Source organism: Nomascus leucogenys, chromosome 11, assembly GCF_006542625.1.
Source record: "Nomascus leucogenys isolate Asia chromosome 11, Asia_NLE_v1, whole genome shotgun sequence".
Lineage (NCBI taxonomy): Eukaryota > Metazoa > Chordata > Mammalia > Primates > Hylobatidae > Nomascus > Nomascus leucogenys.
In genome coordinates this window covers 63,183,634-63,202,843 of record NC_044391.1, presented here as the reverse complement: position 1 = coordinate 63,202,843, position 19,210 = coordinate 63,183,634, and the positions used below count along the sequence as shown (strand labels likewise).

Below are 19,210 nucleotides of genomic sequence, written 5' to 3'. Positions count from 1 at the left end.
AAAACATAGTATATACAGGGTTCAGTACTATCTGAGTTTCAGGCATCCACTGAGGATCTTGGAACATATCCCCTAAGGATAAGGGGGGGATATTGTAATTAAGAAGCAGTAGATATACAATAATGTGAAGAGTGATAGGTGGAAGGTTTTTTTACTTTTATATAGGAGTGGAGATAAGTTCAGTACTAAGTAGTCACTTGAGGCACTCATGAGACAGCCAGAACCAACTATCAATAGGAAGTTAAGTACATGAGTCTGGACTTCTTAAGAAACAAATGGAAGTGAGAAAGGGATCGATTTTATAATCTTTAGCAGTAATGCCGGCTGAGGCCAGGGGAATTTCTTGAAGGAGGGAGTTAAGTTCTTCCTAGCACCACAAGACTGATACTCAGTAAATGTTGAATGAATAGCTAAAGTGTGCTTTAAGAGAAAGTAAGAGCCAAGTGCAGACATCTAAAACCATCGATATCATCCGCAGAAAAGACCACAGAAAAATTAAGAATCAAGAGACAGTGAAGGCACAGATGCCAAAGACAGAGTTTATAAAATAAGGACACAGTCAATCAAATGCCAGAGAAAGATCAAAGAAACATATTGACTGGATTTGGCAATTAGGAGGTAAACCACAAGAGCAGTTTGTTGGGATGGTGGAGACTGGAGAGCTGTGCTGTCCAATACAGTAGCCACTAGCTATATGTGACTATATTTTATTTTTAGTTAGTGAAATAGAATTAACTCTGTTTCTCAGTCACACTAGCTCTATTTCAAATGCTAGTGGCTGCCATACTGGACATGAGGATATAAAACATTTTCATCACTGCAGACAATTCTATTTAGCAGAGTTGTCATGGAGGACTGAGGAGTAAAAAGAAGGGAAAGTTGTCATGGTTAAATGGTGATCTAGTAAATTAAATACATATTTGCAACTATTTTACCATTAAAGTGGAAAATAAAAGCTTACAACTTTTAAAGGAGCATTGAAATATAATTAGCATCTGTAAAATGTTCTACAATCTTTTAATGAAAGGTATATAAAAATAAGTTAAAAAAAGAAACTCCAATTGGGGCATAATATAAAAGGAACCATTTATAATGTTTAATGTGTTGATGAGGTCAGGAAAAAAGTGATAGCACATTGATATTAAATACTGGAGATAAGTTTAAACCCTTTAATTTTGGTCTATAGTAATGTAGAAGGTGTAAAACTATTGTAATCTATGTTGCTGCTTGTGCTGTATTAATAGAAAAAAATATCTTTGAGTCCTCCTCAAAGCTGCAGCCCCAATGCCTCTTAAAAACACAGCTCCTAAAAAGAACACTGGTGGTTGCTAAGAAATGCATTATGAACATATGGATCAGAGCTATAGTGCCTACATTCAATATGTGAGTGAAATTATTACAACCACAAAAGGAAGCAACTGCAAAACCAATTATAAATTAAGGACATGCTAAAAAGCCTCAACAATCAATGTTTATAGAATTCTCATACACAAATACATACCAATTTATAAACGTATAGAACTCAACCAAAGATAAATCCTTATGACTTTTTTATCCCTTTCAGCTTATTAGTTTTTTCAATCATAATATACTAGACAAAAAGAAATAATTCCACATATAAAAAAGAAATAATTCCAAATAATGTAATCATTGCAGAATAGTTAATGCCAAAACCAGATTCCACAAAATTTAAATATAAGACCTAAACAGGGCTGGGCGGGGTGGCTCACGCCTGTAATCCCAGCACTTTGGGAGGCCAGGGCGGGCAGATTGCCTGAGGTCAGGGTTCGAGACCAGCCTGGCCAACATGGTGAAAGCCTGTCTCTACTAAAAATACAAAAATTAGCCGACCATGGTGGCATGCACCTGTAGTCCCAGCTACTGGGGAGGGTGAAGCAGGAGAATTGCTTCAACTCGGGAGACTAAGGTTGCAGGGAGCTGAGATCGCACCATTGCACTCCAGCCTAGGAGACAGAGCAAGACTCCGTCTCAAAAAACAAAAGAAAAACAAAAACATAAAAAAATAGTAACTTATTTCCTCTCCTACTGTATCCTCACTCATAATACTCAACACTTCACTTCTGGCATGCCCACACATCAATTCTCCAGCAGATACCAACTGGGGTTAAGATCCCATAGGCTAAGGACTCAGTCCCACAAAACTAACCCCCAATACAGAAACCAATTCACAGGTCCCAGGCCTCCAAAACTTCTGACCAGGCAACTATAAATTGAGGGTTCTTACAAGCCCCTCCTTGGGTTCAATCATTTGCTAGAGCAGCTCACAGAAAGCGCTTTACTTACAAATACCGTTTATTTATTTTTATTTCCAACTTTTATGATCATCCCATCACCTAGGTATTAAGCCCAGCATCCATTAGCTATTCTTCCTGATACTCTCCTTCTCCCATTCCCCACCCTCCAACAGGCCTCAGTGTGCGTTGTTCCCCCACTTGTGTCCATGTATTCTCATCATTCTGATCCCACTTACAAATGAGAACATGCGGTATTTGGTTTTCTGTTCCTATGTTAGTTTGCTAAGGAAAATGGTCTCCAGCTCCACAAATACTGTTTAGTATAAAAGGATACAACTCAGGAACAGCCAGATAGAAGAGATATGTAGGGCAAGGTATGGGGGAACAGGTATGGAGCTGTTGTGCCCACTCTGGGTATGCCACCTTTGTAGCAGCTCCACCTGTTCAGCAACCCAGCAGCCCTCCGAACCCTGAACTTTTGGTGGTGTTATGTTTTTTTAAAATAAATTTTATTGTGTACATTTAAGGTTTACAACATGTTATGGGATACATATAGAGAGTAATATCTATCATCTCACACAGTTGGTCCTTGAACAATACAGGTTTGGATTGAGTGGGTCCACTTATATGCAGATTTTCTTCTACCTCTGCCACCCCTAAGATGGCAAGACCAACTTATCTTTCCTCAGCTTATTCAATGTGAAGACAAGGAGGATGAAGATCTCTATGATAATCCAGTTCCACTTAATGAATAGTAAATATATGTTGTCTTCTTTATTATTTTCTTAATAACATTTTATTTCCTCTAGCTTACTTTAAGAATACAGTGTGGGCCGGGTGCGGTGGCTCACGCCTGTAATCCCAGCACTTGGGAGGCTGAGGCCGGTGGATCACGAGGTCAGGAGATTGAGACCATCCTCGCTAACACGGTGAAACCCCGTCTCTACTAAAAAATAGAAAATATTAGCCAGGCATAGTGGCTGGCACCTGTAGTCCCAGCTACCCAGGAGGCTGAGGCAGGAGAATGGCGTGAACCCGGGAGGCGGAACTTGCAGTGAGCCAAGAACGCACCACTGCACTCCAGCCTGGGCAACAGAGCGAGACTCTGTCTCAAAAAAAAAAAAAAAAAAAAATACAGTGTATACTTTTTTTTTTTTTTTCTTTTTTGTGGTTCCAACATGCCGGAGCTGATGGTGGAGGTTCGCAGCTCCAACGGGGCTTTCTACAAGGGATTTACCAAAAATGTTCATGAAGACTCCCTTACAGTTGCTTTTGAAAATAATTGGCAACCAGAATGCCAGTTTCCATTTAATGAGGTTAGATTACCTCCACCACCTGATATAAAAAAATAAATTAGTGAAGGAGATGAAGTAGAGGTATATTCAAGAGCAAATGACCAAGAGCCATGTGGATGGTGGGTGGCTAAAGTTTGGATGATGAAAGGAGAATTTTATGTCATTGAATATACTGCTTGTGACGCTACTTACAATGAAATAGTCACATTTGAACAACTTTGGCCTGTCAATAAAAATAAAACCGTCAAAAAAAATACCTTCTTTAAATGCACAGTGGATTTTCCTGAGGATCTGAGAGAGGCGTGTGCTAATGAAAATGCACATAAAGATTTTAAGAAAGCAGTAGGAGCATGCAGAATTTTTTACCATCCAGAATCAACACAGCTAATGATACTGTCTGCCAGTGAAGCAACTGTGAAGAAAGTAAACATCTTAAGTGACATGCATTTGTGAAGTATTTGTATGAAGCTGATGCTTATGACCAGAAATGAAGAGATCACTAAGCATTCAGAATGCACAAAACAACTTGCAGCGGCTTTTCAGGAGGAATTTGTTGTGAGAGAAAATTTAATGGGTGTGGCAATAGGAACACATGGTAGTAACATTCAGCAAGCTAGGAAGGTTCCTGGAGTCACCGCATTGAGCTAGATGAAGACACTGGAACATTTAGAATCTACAGAGAGAGTGTTGATGCTGTAAAAAAGGCTAGAGGTTTCTTGGAATTTGTGGAGGATTTTATTCAGGTTTCTAAGAATCTCACGGGAAAAGTAATTGGAAAAAATGGCAAAGTTATCCAAGAAACAGTGGACAAATCTGATATGGTTCGGGTGATAATTGAAGGTGACAGTGAAAATAAACTACCCAGAGAAGATGGTATGATTCCATTTGTGTTTGTTGGCACTAAAGAAACCACTGGAAATGTGCAAGTTCTTTTAGAGTACCATATTGCTTATCTAAAGGAAGTAGAACAGCTAAGAATAGAATGCCTACAGATTGATGAGCAGCCATAACAGATTGGTTCTAGGTCTTATAGTGGAAGAGGCAGAGGTTGTCAGGGCCCTAATTACACCTCCGGTTATGGTACAAATTCTGAGCTGTCTAACCCCTCTGAAATAGAATCTGAGGATAAAGACAAGCTGAGTGATTGGTCATTGAAGAAGATGATCAATGCAGACATCAGCATGACAGCAGGAGATGCCCAGGAGGAAGATGCAGAAGTGTTTCAGGGGGTCGAGGTCGTGGTGGACCACGTGGTGGCAAATCCTCCATCAGTTCTGTGCCCAAAGATCCTGAGAGCAATCCATACACCTTACTTGATAATACAGAATCAGATCAGACTGCAGACACTGATGCCAGCAAATCTCATCACAGTACTAATCGTCATACGTGGTCTCGTAGACGAAGGACTGATGAAGATGCTGTTCTGATGGATGGAATGACTGATACAGCTTCAGTTACTGAAAATGGGCTAGGCAAAACATGGAAGGCAATAAATAGCCCGACTAGTGCTTCTGGCAATGACATTTCTAAGTTACAGCATACTCCAGGAGAAGAAAAGATTAATACCTTAAAAGAAGAAAACAGTCAAGAAACAGCAGTCCTGAATGGTGTTTCATAAACTGAAGAAGTTCCTAGTTTACAGTTCTTTTACATTACATTTACAACAGTGCTTGTACAAGCTTGCCAAAGATAGAATATGGATCGCCAGTCTTTACATCGCACTTTCAGTTCTACCATTTGGAATTCAAAAAGGGGAGGGATCCTGAATAAATCACGTGTTAAACATACTTTGACACCTACTGCGTCATAAATCATCAGATGTTCCTTGAGAATAGTATATGTAACATTAAAAAAAAGTTGCTGGCTATAAGAAATATTATTTTCTTTTCAAAATATGGCAGATGGGGGGTGGTGGGTGAGGTGGGATCCCTAACATAATATTCTTTATGAAAGTATTGGCTGCTTTTGTTACATTTTTAATATGCAACCACTTCTTCATCTGAGGAAAACTAGAATAAAATGCAGTCTAAAATATTTTGCACTGAACTGTAATTTCTCCATTGGTTTAGTTTGGAAACTGGTCTGTTTTAATGTGTTTTTTAAATGCTGTATATAGAGAAAAATCTGCAGACCACTGGAATACATTTGTTAAACTCTCATCTGCAGGGACACTGGGTGATATTTGGCAGTGACTGTTCCACATTGAGGCTTTGGTTTATTTATTAAAGTGTACAGTATTTAAAAATCAAACATAGCTTTAGTTAAAACACTAAGCTGAATTAGTCATGTCCATTCAGACATAACCGGAACTACTGAAAATATTAATTTCCAGAAGGTTTATTCTATATAAACTACATGTTTCAGTAGAGTATCTTTTTTTCTTTTTTTTTTTAATTTCGGTTGTTTGATGTGCAATATGTTTTTGTATGCAAATAGTAAATAAACATTGATCTCCCAAAAAAAAAGTGATAACACAGTGTATTGGCCAGGCACAGTGGCTCACGCTCATGATCCCAGCACTTTGGGAGGCCGAGGTGGGTAGATCATCTGAGGTCAGGAGTTTGAGACCAGACTGGCCAACGTGGTGAAACCCCGTCTCTACTAAAAATACAAAATTTAGCTGGGCTTGGTGGTGGGCGCCTGTAATCCCAGCTATTCGGAAGGCTGGGGCAGGAGAATTGCTTGAACCGGGAAGGCAGAGGTTGCAGTGAGCCGAGATCACACCACTGCACTCTACACTCCAGCCTGGGTACTCCGTCTCAAAAAAACAAAACAAAACAAAACGAATATAGTATATGTAATATGTATAGCATACAAAATATGTGTTAACTGACTATGTTATTGATAGGTCAACAGCAGACTATCTCTAGTCAAGTTTTGGGGCAGTCAAAAGTTATACTTGAATTTTCAAATGTTAAGGGTGTGGGGGGGACAGCATCACAAATCCTTGAGTTGTTCAAGTATCAATTGTAGGGGTGTGTGTGTGTGTGTGTGTATGAGACAGAGACAGAGAAGAGCAGCTAAAATCGAAGACCCATCACAAAAACACAATTGATTAGATCATTGGCCTTTGGTGAACGGCTCAACCTTCAGTCCCTCTCCACCCCTTTAGAGGTCAGGGGGGTAGGCTGAAAGTTCCAACTCTCTAAACACATGGTTGGTTTCCCTGGGCAATCAGCCTCTAAACAGAGGCTATCCAGGAGCTCCCCCGGCCATTGGTTACCTCATTCACATACAAAAAGACACTTATCACTTTAAGATTCCAAGCTGTGTGCCAAGAAATGGGGGCAGAGGCCAAATATGTATTTCTTATTATATCCAGAAATGGAAAGATAAGTGACAAAACAAATAGAGCAAAAGCTTAATTATAGAATCCAGGTGATGGGTATATGAGCGTGCACCATACAATTTCTTCAATTTTTCTTAATGTTCGAAAATGTTCAAAATAAAATGAAGACGGATCTGTTCTGCTTTGACCCTGGAGGATGAGCTTTGCATCTTCTCGATATGGGTTAGACATTAATGAATCTGCAAATGCTGACATGAGTGTGAATGACAGATAAATGTGCCTGCCACACAACTAGAGCTCACCTTCTATATTAAAGCACTGGAATTGGTCAGAGTACAACATGCTCTGTTCAAGGACTTTACATTCTAGTAAAAAGACCAACACATTAAAAATAACCAAACAACAAGGCAGAATATGGTAAATGCCATAAAATATAAAGTGTTGTAATTATTCCAAATAAAAGATGATGGGAGTTGCGGGGAGCACTAAGACAGCACGAACTATTCTAAGCACCTTGGAAGCAAAAAGCATAGTGTTTAAAGACTAATGAATCTTGGAATACAGGGAAGTTTTGGGAAAGATAGTAGACTGCAATCAAAATGGAGCTAGACATGACCATGTAAGGCAAAGACCAAATTCTTAGACTTAAAATAATTTATGGCAGAAACGCTGTAGACATTTTTTCTCTCATTCAAAAGGCAATAAACAAACAACTAAAGACTGTTGATTAGGAAAAAAACCAATGTATTCATTGCTCAATGAATTTTGAGAAAAGTAATTTTGTATTCAATGTCAATTACTGGCTTGGGAAAAGAATTTCTAAGATGCAAAACATATAAAAAGGCTAAATCTAAAGAAAAATATTCATAATGAACACAGGACGAAAGGCAATTTAATACCTAATAAAATAGGCTTTAAAGTTCTAAATGCTGAGAAAATGGGTACAAATATTTTGCAAGATGATAAAATTTCATTTGGCTTTTGATATTGTTGTGTCTGAGAATAATAAATATTTAATAAAAGGAGGGGTAGGCTTAATTTGCACATTTCCCAAGTCATGTCCAAAACATCCGTCATAATGAAACAGATCACAGTTTAAGATGGCAATTCGGCTCCCTAAACGATATCTGTCACTTAGAAAGTCCCTTAAGCTTAACAAAAAAAAAGGAAGTTAAAAAGGCAAAATTCGTTTTTTTTTAAATTAAATATTAAAAATTTCCACTGGTTATTGTTGGGGAACAGGTGATGTTTGGTTACATGAGTAAGTTCTATGGTGGTGATCTGTGAGATTTTGGTGTACCCATCACCTAAGCAGGCAGTATACACTGCACCCAGTATGTGGTCTTTTTTATCCCTCACCCTCTTCCCACCCTCTTCCCCTGAGTCCCCAAAGTCCACTGTGTCTTTCTTATGCCTTTGCATCCCACATAGCTTAGCTCTCACATATGAGTGAGAACATACGATGTTTGGATTTCCGTTCCTGAGTTAGTTACTTCACTTAGAACAATAGTCTCCAATCTCACCCCAATCACTGCAAATGCCACTAATTCATTTCTTTTTATGGCTAAGTAGTATTCTATTGTGTATATATATATATATATATATATATATATATATACACCACAGTTTCTTTATCCACTCGTTGACTGATGGACATTTGGGTTGGTCCCATGATTTCACAGTTGCAAGTTGTGCTGCTATAAACACATGTGTGCAAGTATCTTTTTCACATAATGACTTCTTTTCCTCTGGGTAGATACCCAGTAGTGGGACTGCTGGATCAAATGGTAGTTCTACTTTTAGTTCTTTAAGGAATCTCCACACTGTTTTCCATAATGGCTGTACTAGTTTACATTCCCACCTGCAGTGTAGAAGTGTTCCCTCTTCACCACATCCATGCCAAATATCTACTGTTTTTTGATTTTTTTGATTATGGCCTTTCTTGCAGGAGTAAGGTGGTACTGCACTGTGGCTTTGATTTGCATTTCTCTGATCATTAGTGATGCTGAGCATTTTTTCATATATTTTTTGGCCATTTGTATGTCTTCTTTTTAGAATTGTCTATTCATGTCCTTACCCACTTTTTGATGTGATTGTTTTTTTTCTTGCTGATTTGATTGAGTTCATTGTAGATTCTGGTATTAGTCCTTTGTCAGATGTACAGATTGTAAAGATCTTCTCCTGCTCTGTGGGTTGTCTGTTCGCTTTGCTGACTGTTCCTTTTGCTGTGTAAAAGCTCTTCAGCTTAATTAAGTCTCAGCTATTTATCTTTGTCTTTATTGCATTTGCTTTTGGGTTCTTGGTCATGAAATCCTTGCCTAAGCCAATGTCTAGAAGGGTTTTTCCTAAGTTGTCTTCTACAGTTTTTATAGTTTCAGGTCTTAGATGTAAGTCCTTAATCCATCTTGAGTTGATTTTTGTATAAGGTGGGAGATAAGGATCCAGTTTCATTCTCCTACATGTGGCAGCACCATTTCTTGAATAGGGTGTCCTTTCCCCACTTTATGTTTTTGTTTGCTTTGTCGAAGATCAGTTGGCTGTATTTGGATTAATTTCTGGGTTCTCTATTCTGTTCCATTGATCTATGTGTCTTACATTGGGTTTGAGAAACCTGTGAGATGCGAGATCCACCCAGTTACTCTCCAACAGGACAGAAATTTGTCAGCAGGAATGACTAAGCAGGAAGCAGCTTAGCTATTTCAAGACCCACCCCCTCCACTTCCTTCCCAGCTCATCTACCACAAAAAAGGTTGGAGACAATTCAATATATAGGTCGCCTTATCTTCTGAAGATACAGAAGTTATGTCTCAGAACCTAGAAGTTTTAACTGTTACTGGGTCCAGTGAGTTGAGTTCTCAACTCAGGGAGGCCTCACCACATAAGAACAATTTTTGGAGAATGGGGAGGTATCCTAGCAAAGGTCTCCATGTCTAAGGATGGCTGTGGGTTACAATTCTAAAGGTCTTTTTATTTGCTTATTCAAATATAATGACATTTTAAAATTCTTGGCAAATTAGAAGTATTGTTACTAACTTAACATTTTCATATAGACCTTTGTATTATTTTATGTAACAGAATCCTCAAAAGCACTCTGGAGTTATTGGCCTTTTTTAATAAAAATAGTGAAGCAGAGAGATTAAAGGAGTTAACTGTAAGAAATACAATAAACATTCACAGCCTAGATTTCAAATTCACTCCTTATCATACTGCTGCTACAACTCAAGATAATTATTAAAATCCAAAATAGAAATGAAGCCATGACTGAACTAAATCCTTAGCAAAGATAAACGAACTTGCTTGGTTTTGAAGAGTGGTGTAAAGAAACTGGTTTGGAGGGGTCTGGAAGGCAGGTCATCTGATTATGATTCCTAACTGCCATAAGACAATACATGAGGGTGTGTGTGTATGTGTGTGTGTGTGTGTGTGTGTGTGTGTGTGTGTGTGTGTGTTTCATGTCTAATACTGTACTTTAAGTTATTCAAGTCATTCCCCTAGTGAAATTTGAAACGTGGGTTATTTTTCCATATAGCTTCAGGGATGCCACTAAGATAGACAGAAATAAATAGGTCAGATCAGCCATCTGCCCCATGCTGGGAAAAGTATTGTTCTGTAAGCTACTTATGCTGTGGTTGGTTAAAGAGCATTTTATGGTTGAAATGGGACATTTTCAATGTATCCTGCAGAGGCGGCAAGTTCTCCCTTAGTTTCTTTTGACAGATGATCCACTGGACCAGGCACATTCACTCTACTGTCCCACTTCTTTCATTATTAAAATCCTGTATCGTGTATACACACACAGGATCTACAAGGACACATCAGACTGTAAACTGCTTGTAATTATGGATGACTTTGTTCCTTGCTTCTGTGTTTTTTGTTACCTATGATGCACATATTAACTTTTTAAAAATAAAAGTCATTTTAAAAACCTGAGGAGGCTGGGCGCAGTGGCTCACGCCTGTAATCCCAACACTTTGGGAGACCAAGGCAGGCGGATCACAAGGTCAGGAGTTGGAGACCAGCCTGGCCAACATGGTGAAACCCCATCTCTACTAAAAAAACACAAAAATTACCTGAACATGGTGGCATGTGCCTGTAATCCCAGCTACTCAGGAGGCTGAGGGAGAAGAACTGCTTGAACCCGGGAGGCAGAGGTTGCAGTGGGCTGAGATAGCACCACTGCACTCCAGCCTGGGCAACAGAGCAAGACTCCATCTCAATAAAATAAAATAGGCCGGGTGCGGTGGCTCACGCCTGTAATCCCAGCACTCTGGGAGGCCGAGGCAGGCGGATCACCTGAGGTCAGGAGTTCAAGATCAGCCTGGCCATGGTGAAACCCCGTCTCTACTAAAAATACAAAAAAAAAAAAAAAAATTAGCCAGGCCTGGTGGTGCACACCTGTAAACCCAGCTATTTGGGAGGCTGAGGTGAGAGAATTGCTTGAACTGGGAGGAGGAGGTTGCAGTAAGCTGAGATCGCACCACTGCACTTCAGCCTGGGCAACAAGAGCGAAACTCTGTCTCAAAAATAAACAAATACATACATACATACAATAAAAAAAAATAAAAACCTGAGGAAAAAATTCTGTATTGGAAAGCTGATTTTAGTAGAAGTTACTTTTGCTACTATGAAATTTCTCCATGTCTTACACTGTATTACGTTATTACATGTGTTATTATGCTTTTTTTTCTGTTTTCTGTGACATTGTAAACAGTTTAAATATTCTGTATGTTTAGAAAAACTTTCATTTTTTTATAGTATCAAGGTATCGTGACTTTTCAGCCCAAGAAAAATAAGTCTTCGCTCATGCAGTATTTCTGGGAGACTTTCAAAATGTATGCCATAATCTCTTTTTTTGTGGCTGAAGCGAGTGGGGGTAGCTAGGAGGTAACAGGATCAGAAAGTGCTAGTGCAGGGTGGTCAGGATTACCTACAGCTCCAGTAAATAGGCAGTTTCTGTTTAGCTGCTCCCTCCTCAACCTCCTAAGATAGGCCCCCGAAGCTGTATTTACATTATATGCCAACTGAAAAATATGTATTTGTAGAAGACAGGATTTAAGAGTTTTAGTAATAAAGATGAATCCTAGAGTTCACTAGCTTATAAAAAATTGGGCTTATGATGTTGACATTACCAAGGAATACCTAGGAAACAGGGATGGCAGGAAGGTGGGGGAAGGAGGCAAGGGAAGAAAGAGGGAAATTATGGAAGAAAACAGGCTGCCTCGTGGTCTTCTAGTTCCAGGTTCTAAACTTGGTTTCTGTCCTGTTACATGAGAAACCCTGCAAATTTTCAATACTTTGCCTTTACTTGCTGAAGGTAGTTTGAGTGGGTTTTATAATGTTTTTAAACTTTCTCCAGATACCTACCATGATGGCCCGCTTCATGGAATAGATGTTACCTGGCCTTCTGGGAGCAGTGCAGGCCTGTGCAATTCTACTTGCACTGCAGCCTGCCTATCAGCAGTGCTTTAACATTGGCAGAAATGCCATCATGATGTTATAAATCTATTTTCTCATCAATGTAATTGTAAAACCCATCAAGGGTGCTTCACAAGCCTCTATTCAACATAGTTAAAGATAGGCTATAATTTTCCATGGTCGGCCGGGTGCGGTGGCTCACGTCTATAATCCCAGCACTTTGGGACGCCGAGGCGGGCGGATCACCTGAGGTCAGGAGTTCGAGACCAGCCTGGCCAACATGGTAAAACCCTATCTCTACTAAAAATGCAAAAATTAGCTGGGCGTAGTAGCTCATGCCTGCAGTCCCAGCTACTCGGGAAGCTGAGGCAGGAGAATCACTTGAACCAGGAGGCGGAAGTTGCAGTGAGTTGAGATCATACCACTGCACTCCAGCCTGGGCAACAGAGTGAGACTCAGTCTCAAAAAAAAAAAAAAAAAAAAATTTCCATGTTAAAAGCTAAACAATTACTAATCCTTAAAGTTTCCATTGAAAATATAGCTATTGCTACTTCTACTGGAAAAAATAATGTATCTGCTTTCAGCTCATCATATACAAATGTAGGATAATAGAATATTATCAGTATACTTAATCATACTTCTCCCAGAGAGGGACTTTTCAATTAGGTAACATACAATACCACTCTGAATACTTCCAAGATGTGTTTTTTCTTTCCAGAAGAAAGGAATTATTCATAACTAATATAAATAGCACAGCTTCATTTTAAAAATAGGAACTGCAGTACCAGGTAGATTAAAAGTAGGTTAAAATTAATTAATATTTAAAATAATTCATTATTTTACTTTTATCTCTGAAGGCATTATGTACAGTGGGGAAAATCTGTAAATACTATTATATATAAATGGAAGTCCATATTTTCAAGATCTGTCTGTAGATATTTTCTAGCCCATATAGCAAAATTCATAGAGTAATTGGTATATGAATTAAAATTAATCTTGATTTGTCCAGTTGGCAATACAAATATAAACTGCTACTGACTTCTCAAATGATATATTAAGTTCCTTCCAAGAATCAGAGAAATACTTAGAATAATACTGTGCACAAAAATGAACATACTAATGTTAGAATCATGCTGTCATTATTACATCAACTAGTCATATTGCTACTTCCACTTTTTGCTCAAGGTAAATACCAGGTGTTAGTTACTAAGCACAGTGCTATTAAATTTTAGTAAATGAAGATATCAATCTTGTTTTCAAGAAGACTTTTGAAATAGAATTTACCTACAGCCAAGGATTTGAGGTAGGAATCCAGTCAAATTAATGTATTGTTTGCAGATAATTTGGGGTAAGCCAGTATTAAGGAACACAACTCAGTATTTCTATTTATTAGAAATTACAAGGGCAAAAATGGTAGTGTTATAACTAAGAAATTCTACTGAAATCCTTAAAAATCAAATGAACCTTGCCATACATATTTTCAGTCGTAGCATGCTTATTAAAATTGATTTTTTAAATTTGAACTATTAGTTTACAACATTGTAACTTTTTTGGTTAGTAAAATCACTAAAACTGGAATGACTAGTCAATTTTAGGAAAGAATAACAGGGAAAGCCAGAAATAAAAATCTTTGTTTTAGAAGTGCTGAACATTTGATTGGTTCAGATAAGAGTCAGAAGGCTGATCAACTTAGCACAAGAGCCAAAAGAAACAGTAGGCTGTCATTTCCCCTTTAACCTTACTTCATGGAAGATTACCATGTGCTCATGTAGATACAACATAGAGATTTTTCATATAAACATATCCTGGAAAAAGGCATTAAACCATTCTTCTCCTCATACACATTTTCAGTGTCCTATCACAATAAAAAGCATAAACATCAAAATGTGGCTTTGCTCTCTGAGGGTTTAGTGTTATTTGTGTTGTAGTATTTAAAAGTCCAGAAATTATTATTTATGGTTTGACTTATTTTCTGAAAAACACTAAATCATTTGTAAAAATTAACTGCTAAATTATTGTAGTATTTTTAAAAGGGCTGATTACATGCCTTTGGAGGTAACATTAGTGCTGAAATCTGACCCTGTGCACTCTTACTTCTGATTTCACTATTTCTACACTCATAACACTAGCACAGACCTAACCAATACAGCACTGTTACATCACAGCACAGTAGCTTTCTTTCTAGCAGTTTTGCTTCTAGCCTATTTTTATTCTAAACTTTCTTATTCACAGGTGCCATCTTCCTTAATATAAAATTAAAATACAAACGAAATAACAAAAATCCTACACCAAAAAAAGCCTCCAACCTTCCCAGTATACTGCCCCACCGGCTTCTGATCTAATCCACTTAAATTCAACAAAATCTTAGCTACTAAAACTTTCTCATCACCCATTAAAATACTATCTACCATACATTTTAAAGCATTTTACCTTCTCTCATATGCCATCTGCATTCCCCTGGCTGCTTCTCTAATTTCTTCAAAATTTTGTCTAAGATATTTGTCACAGCTCAGCATAATGGCTCATGCCTGTAATCCCAGCACTTTGGAAGGCTGAGGTGGGTGGATTGCCTAAGGTCAGGAGTTTGAGAGCAGCCTGAACAACACGGCGGAACCCCATCACTACTAAAAATACAAAAATTAGCCAGGCGTGGTGGTGTATGCCTGTAATCCCAGCTACTCAGGAGGCTGAGACAGGGAAATCGCTTGAACCTGGGAAGCAGGAGGTTGCAGTGAGGCAAGATCGAACCACTGTACTCCAGCCTGGGCAACAGAGCAAAACTCCATCTCAATCAATCAATCAATCAATCAATAAAATAAAGATAGTTTTCACAGAGTCTTTCTAGATCAATTTTTCTAGGTTACTCTAAATATTTAAGAAACGTATGTATCTTTCTGTCCTTCCTACCTCCTCCATTATCTTGAGGACAGAAGCACTTCTTTCACTTCCTTTACAACTACCTCAGAGCCTCCCAGTGTAAGGCTGAGAAAAAGCTGATTTTTAATTATCTCTGATTTATCTAAAACTATAAAATCAAATATTCTAGCCTTGGCTCAAATTTTAATTAGACATTTTGATCATCCTAACCAACTGATCCACATGCAAAATAACTGATATTAGTGAATAAATCTGTTCAAAGGGAGGTGGTCAATAAAAATTATTCCTTGGTTAAGATTATAATTAAAACCATAATAGATTTAGAATTACACAGAAGGTGAATTGTAACAAACAAGTTCTGAAATCAACCAGGGAAGAAAGTTGACATTATAATGTCATTTCAAAATAGTGAAAAGCCTAAAACACAGTATCCTGAAAGCTAATATAATGTTATCACTTTTTTGTTTTTAACAAATAAAACTTCTCAGTATTTAGTACCAATTATTCATATATAAAATTACACACAGAATCTTGCTGACAGTAGGCTTTGCAAAATGAGAGAGAGAGAGAGAGAGAGAGGGAGGAAGGGGAGGGGAGGGAGGGAAGGAGGGAAGGAGGAAAGGAAGGAAGGATATGTAGCTGGGTGTGGTGGCACACGCTTGTAATCTCAGCTACTCAGGAGTCTGAGGCAGGAGAATCACTTGAACCTGGGAAGCAGAGGTTGCAGTGAGCTGAGATGGTGCCACCGCACTCCCTAGCCTGGGCGACAAAGTGAGACTCCATCTCAGAAAAAAAAAAAAAAAAAATCATTTAGAAATACCCTGCTTCACTGCACAGTCATACAATTTCCGCCAGAAAACAATAAACACCAAAAGAGAAAAATACACATACACACAAAGAGACAAGTTTCAAAATGTCTAAAAACCTATTTATAGTCTTTTAAAAAAGTATACACACGCTCTCAAACAAAACTAGTCCAAGAGTTGTACCATTCAAGATGACACTAAGAAGTATATTATTAAGATGAAACAATAATTAAAAGGTAAACATATTATATGTAAAAACGAACGGAAAAATTTTCAGTCCATTGAGTAGGTGTGACAGGAAAGCTCTAAATCTTTCCTCTAACACTGAATCCTCTCCAGTGATTCAAGCCAGTATTTATCCCATATAGCTCAGTTGTGTAGCAGCTGCATTCTGTACTCTATTTTTTGATGGCAAAGAAGTCATGTTAATTAAATTGGAACAACCTAAATATAACTTTAAAAGTCAATTTTGAGTATGATATCCTATATTTCTTCTAGAAGCAGCAGAAGCAGCAACAATCATTCTCCTCACATACTGAACACACTCGCAACTATCCATATAGAAATCAAGTTAAATTGCTTTCTTAGCCTTCAAGTCATCATGTACAGATATAATTACATATGAAGGTTTCAAATTCAAATACTTTGTACAGTAAGAATCAACTTGTTATAATCTTGGGAAATTAGCCACTCATCCACAAATATGCCACACAGAAAGGAAAAAATGTAAAAATATTACCACAGGTATAATTTATTTTCTTTCAACTTAGGCCAAAAATGACCAACACAAGTAACTTCTTATTCATACTAAACAACACAGATATAATTTAATTACAATTCAATCTTCAAAATTGAAACTAAAAGCCACTCTACTCTTCAATTTTTAATTTCCATAGATGCAACTACTATATAGAAAAGTATAAAGGCCGGGCGCGGCAGCTCATGCCTGTAATCCCAGCACTCTGGGAAGCCAAGACAGCTGGATCACCTGAGGTCAGGAGTTCGAGACCAGCTTGGCCAACATGGCGAAACCTCATCTCTACTAAAAATACAAAAAGTAGCCAGGTGTGGTGGTGGGTGCCTGTAATCCCAGTTACTCGGGAGGTTGAGGCAGGAGAATCACTTGAACCTGGGAGGCAGAGGTTGCAGTGAGCTGAGATCACACCACTTAACTCCAGCCTGGGCAACAGAGTGAGACTCCATCTCGAAAAAAAAAAAAAAAGAAAAGAAAAGAAAAAGAAAAACATGCTCTAAGCATTTAAAATGTCATTCTCCCTTACTTTAAACACGTATGAAAGAATTTAAACTATTAATGAGCTGACAGGGAAATGTGGCAGAGGGATGAAGATTTTATGGTTGTGAAGCCCTAAGTTTGGGGTGCTAGGTAACCCTACTCAAAGCCCCAATTTTTGTTTTTATTTTAAATTTTATTTTTAACTGACAAATAATGATTTTATATATTTGTGGGGTACAGTTTCCTTATTTGTAATGCAGGAATTATAATAATATCTTACCCATTGTGAGGATTAAATGAGAGAATGTAATAAAGCACTTAATACTTAGAAAGCATTAATTCATTCAACAAACATTTGAGGAGTTACTAAGTGAAGGCTTAGTACAAGTGGTGAAAAAAACATGTAGTGCCTATCCTCAGGAAACTCTCTTTTTAGCTGGAAAGATATTTTTAAAATGTTTAAAACAAAAAAATGTATAACTGTGATAAGTTATGATAAAGGAAATAAAATAAAGTAGGTTCAATGATGGAGAACTACTTAGACTGGTCAGGGAGATAAAGAAAAATTTTAGGGAAAGGGTGACATTTAGCAGAGGCCAGAGAGAGAATGCTTAGTAGAAGTCATAATCAAGAAAGGCTCTCAAGAAGGGGAAAATGCATGCCCAGTAGAGAGGAGGGCAGTATGACTGCAGAACAGTGAGCCATGAGGGTAACATGAAAGAAATTTGGAGGGTGAGGTAGTATACAGAGTTAGCAGGTCTCTATAGCCATGGTGAAGACTTTGGATTTTTATTCTAAGTATAATGGGAAACCACTGGAGGATTTCAAATAGAGAAGCCATTGCATTTAACACGTTTACACGTCAGGAAAAAAAAATTACTGCAATACTCCATTTGGCTAGGGAGGTTGAGTTTCAAAATACTCTGCTGTGCTCATCTTTGTTTTAAAATAGTATTGTTCATTCCTTTTAGGTGGAAAATTTTAAATACGTTCCCCATTTCCTGCGTTGATTAAAAAAAAAAAAAAAAAGGCCGGGCGCGGTGGCTCACGCCTGTAATCCCAGCTCTCAGGGAGGCAAGAGGCGGGAGGATAGCTTGAGCCCAGGAGTTCGAGACCTGCCTGGGCAATATAGCGAGACCCTGTTGTCCCGAAAAAGAAAAAAAAAAAAAAAAGAGGGCCCGGGCGCAGTGGCTCATGCCTATAATCCCAGCACTTTGGGAGGCTGAGGCAGGCAGATCACAAGGTCATGAGATCGAGACCATCCTAGCTAAAACAGTGAAACCCCGTCTCTACTAAAAATACAAAAAATTAGCTGGGCATGGTGGCGTGCCCAGCTACTCAGGAGGCTGAGGCAGGAGAATGGCGTGAACCCAGGAGGCGGAGCTTGCAGTGAGCCGAGACCGCGCCACTGCACTCCAGCCTGGGCGACAGAGCGAGACTCCGTCTCAAAAAAAAAAAAAAACTAAAAAACTAGGGCTTTTTCTTTTCTTTTTTCCCTCTTTAGAAGCATTATGATCAATAGTTCAGCTGAGTTATGGATATAAGTTTAATTTTTATCACTTGTCTTTTTAATTTTGAACTATCCCAACAATCTCGTTACTCACAGAACTAGTCGAACTTCTTGGCAAATAAACAATTGAGTTAAAAAGTAAAAGAGACTAAGTTTGTGTTGTTATTTTTTTTTCTATAAAATCATCATCTTCACCACCTTATCAGAGGGCAACTTTTATTTAATAACATTTGAAGTGTTCTTACTTGGTCAATTATGGATAAACAATCCGGTTTGCCTTTCTACCCTTAAAGAATGCTGTGAATTGTTGGAAAAAGTCCAAAATTGTAATTATTTGATCCACCATTAACTCCTTAGTCTCTCTTGTTGACTTCCATATCAACATGTAACATATGGGGTATTCTAAGCCCTTTGCATGCCCAATTCAGGAACTCCAACTGCTGACAGGACTCCCCCTCCTCCCTATCCCATTTCCCCCTACTCTTAGCAAAACTGCCTCTTTCCCAAACTCATCTCCTGTCCACCTCAA

At 38.2% G+C, this 19,210-nt stretch overlaps 1 protein-coding gene and 1 pseudogene across 21 annotated transcripts in view; one reads left to right on the top strand and one right to left on the bottom strand.

The window, feature by feature from the left end:
• PPHLN1 (periphilin 1) overlaps nucleotides 1-19,210 on the bottom strand; it is a 125,322-nt gene that overhangs the window by 10,869 nt on the left and 95,243 nt on the right. The gene's annotated exons all lie outside the window — the stretch shown is intronic.
• LOC105740523 lies at nucleotides 3,423-6,047 on the top strand (annotated as a pseudogene). The gene has a single exon (XR_001116567.2). The product of XR_001116567.2 is annotated as a fragile X mental retardation syndrome-related protein 1 pseudogene (transcript).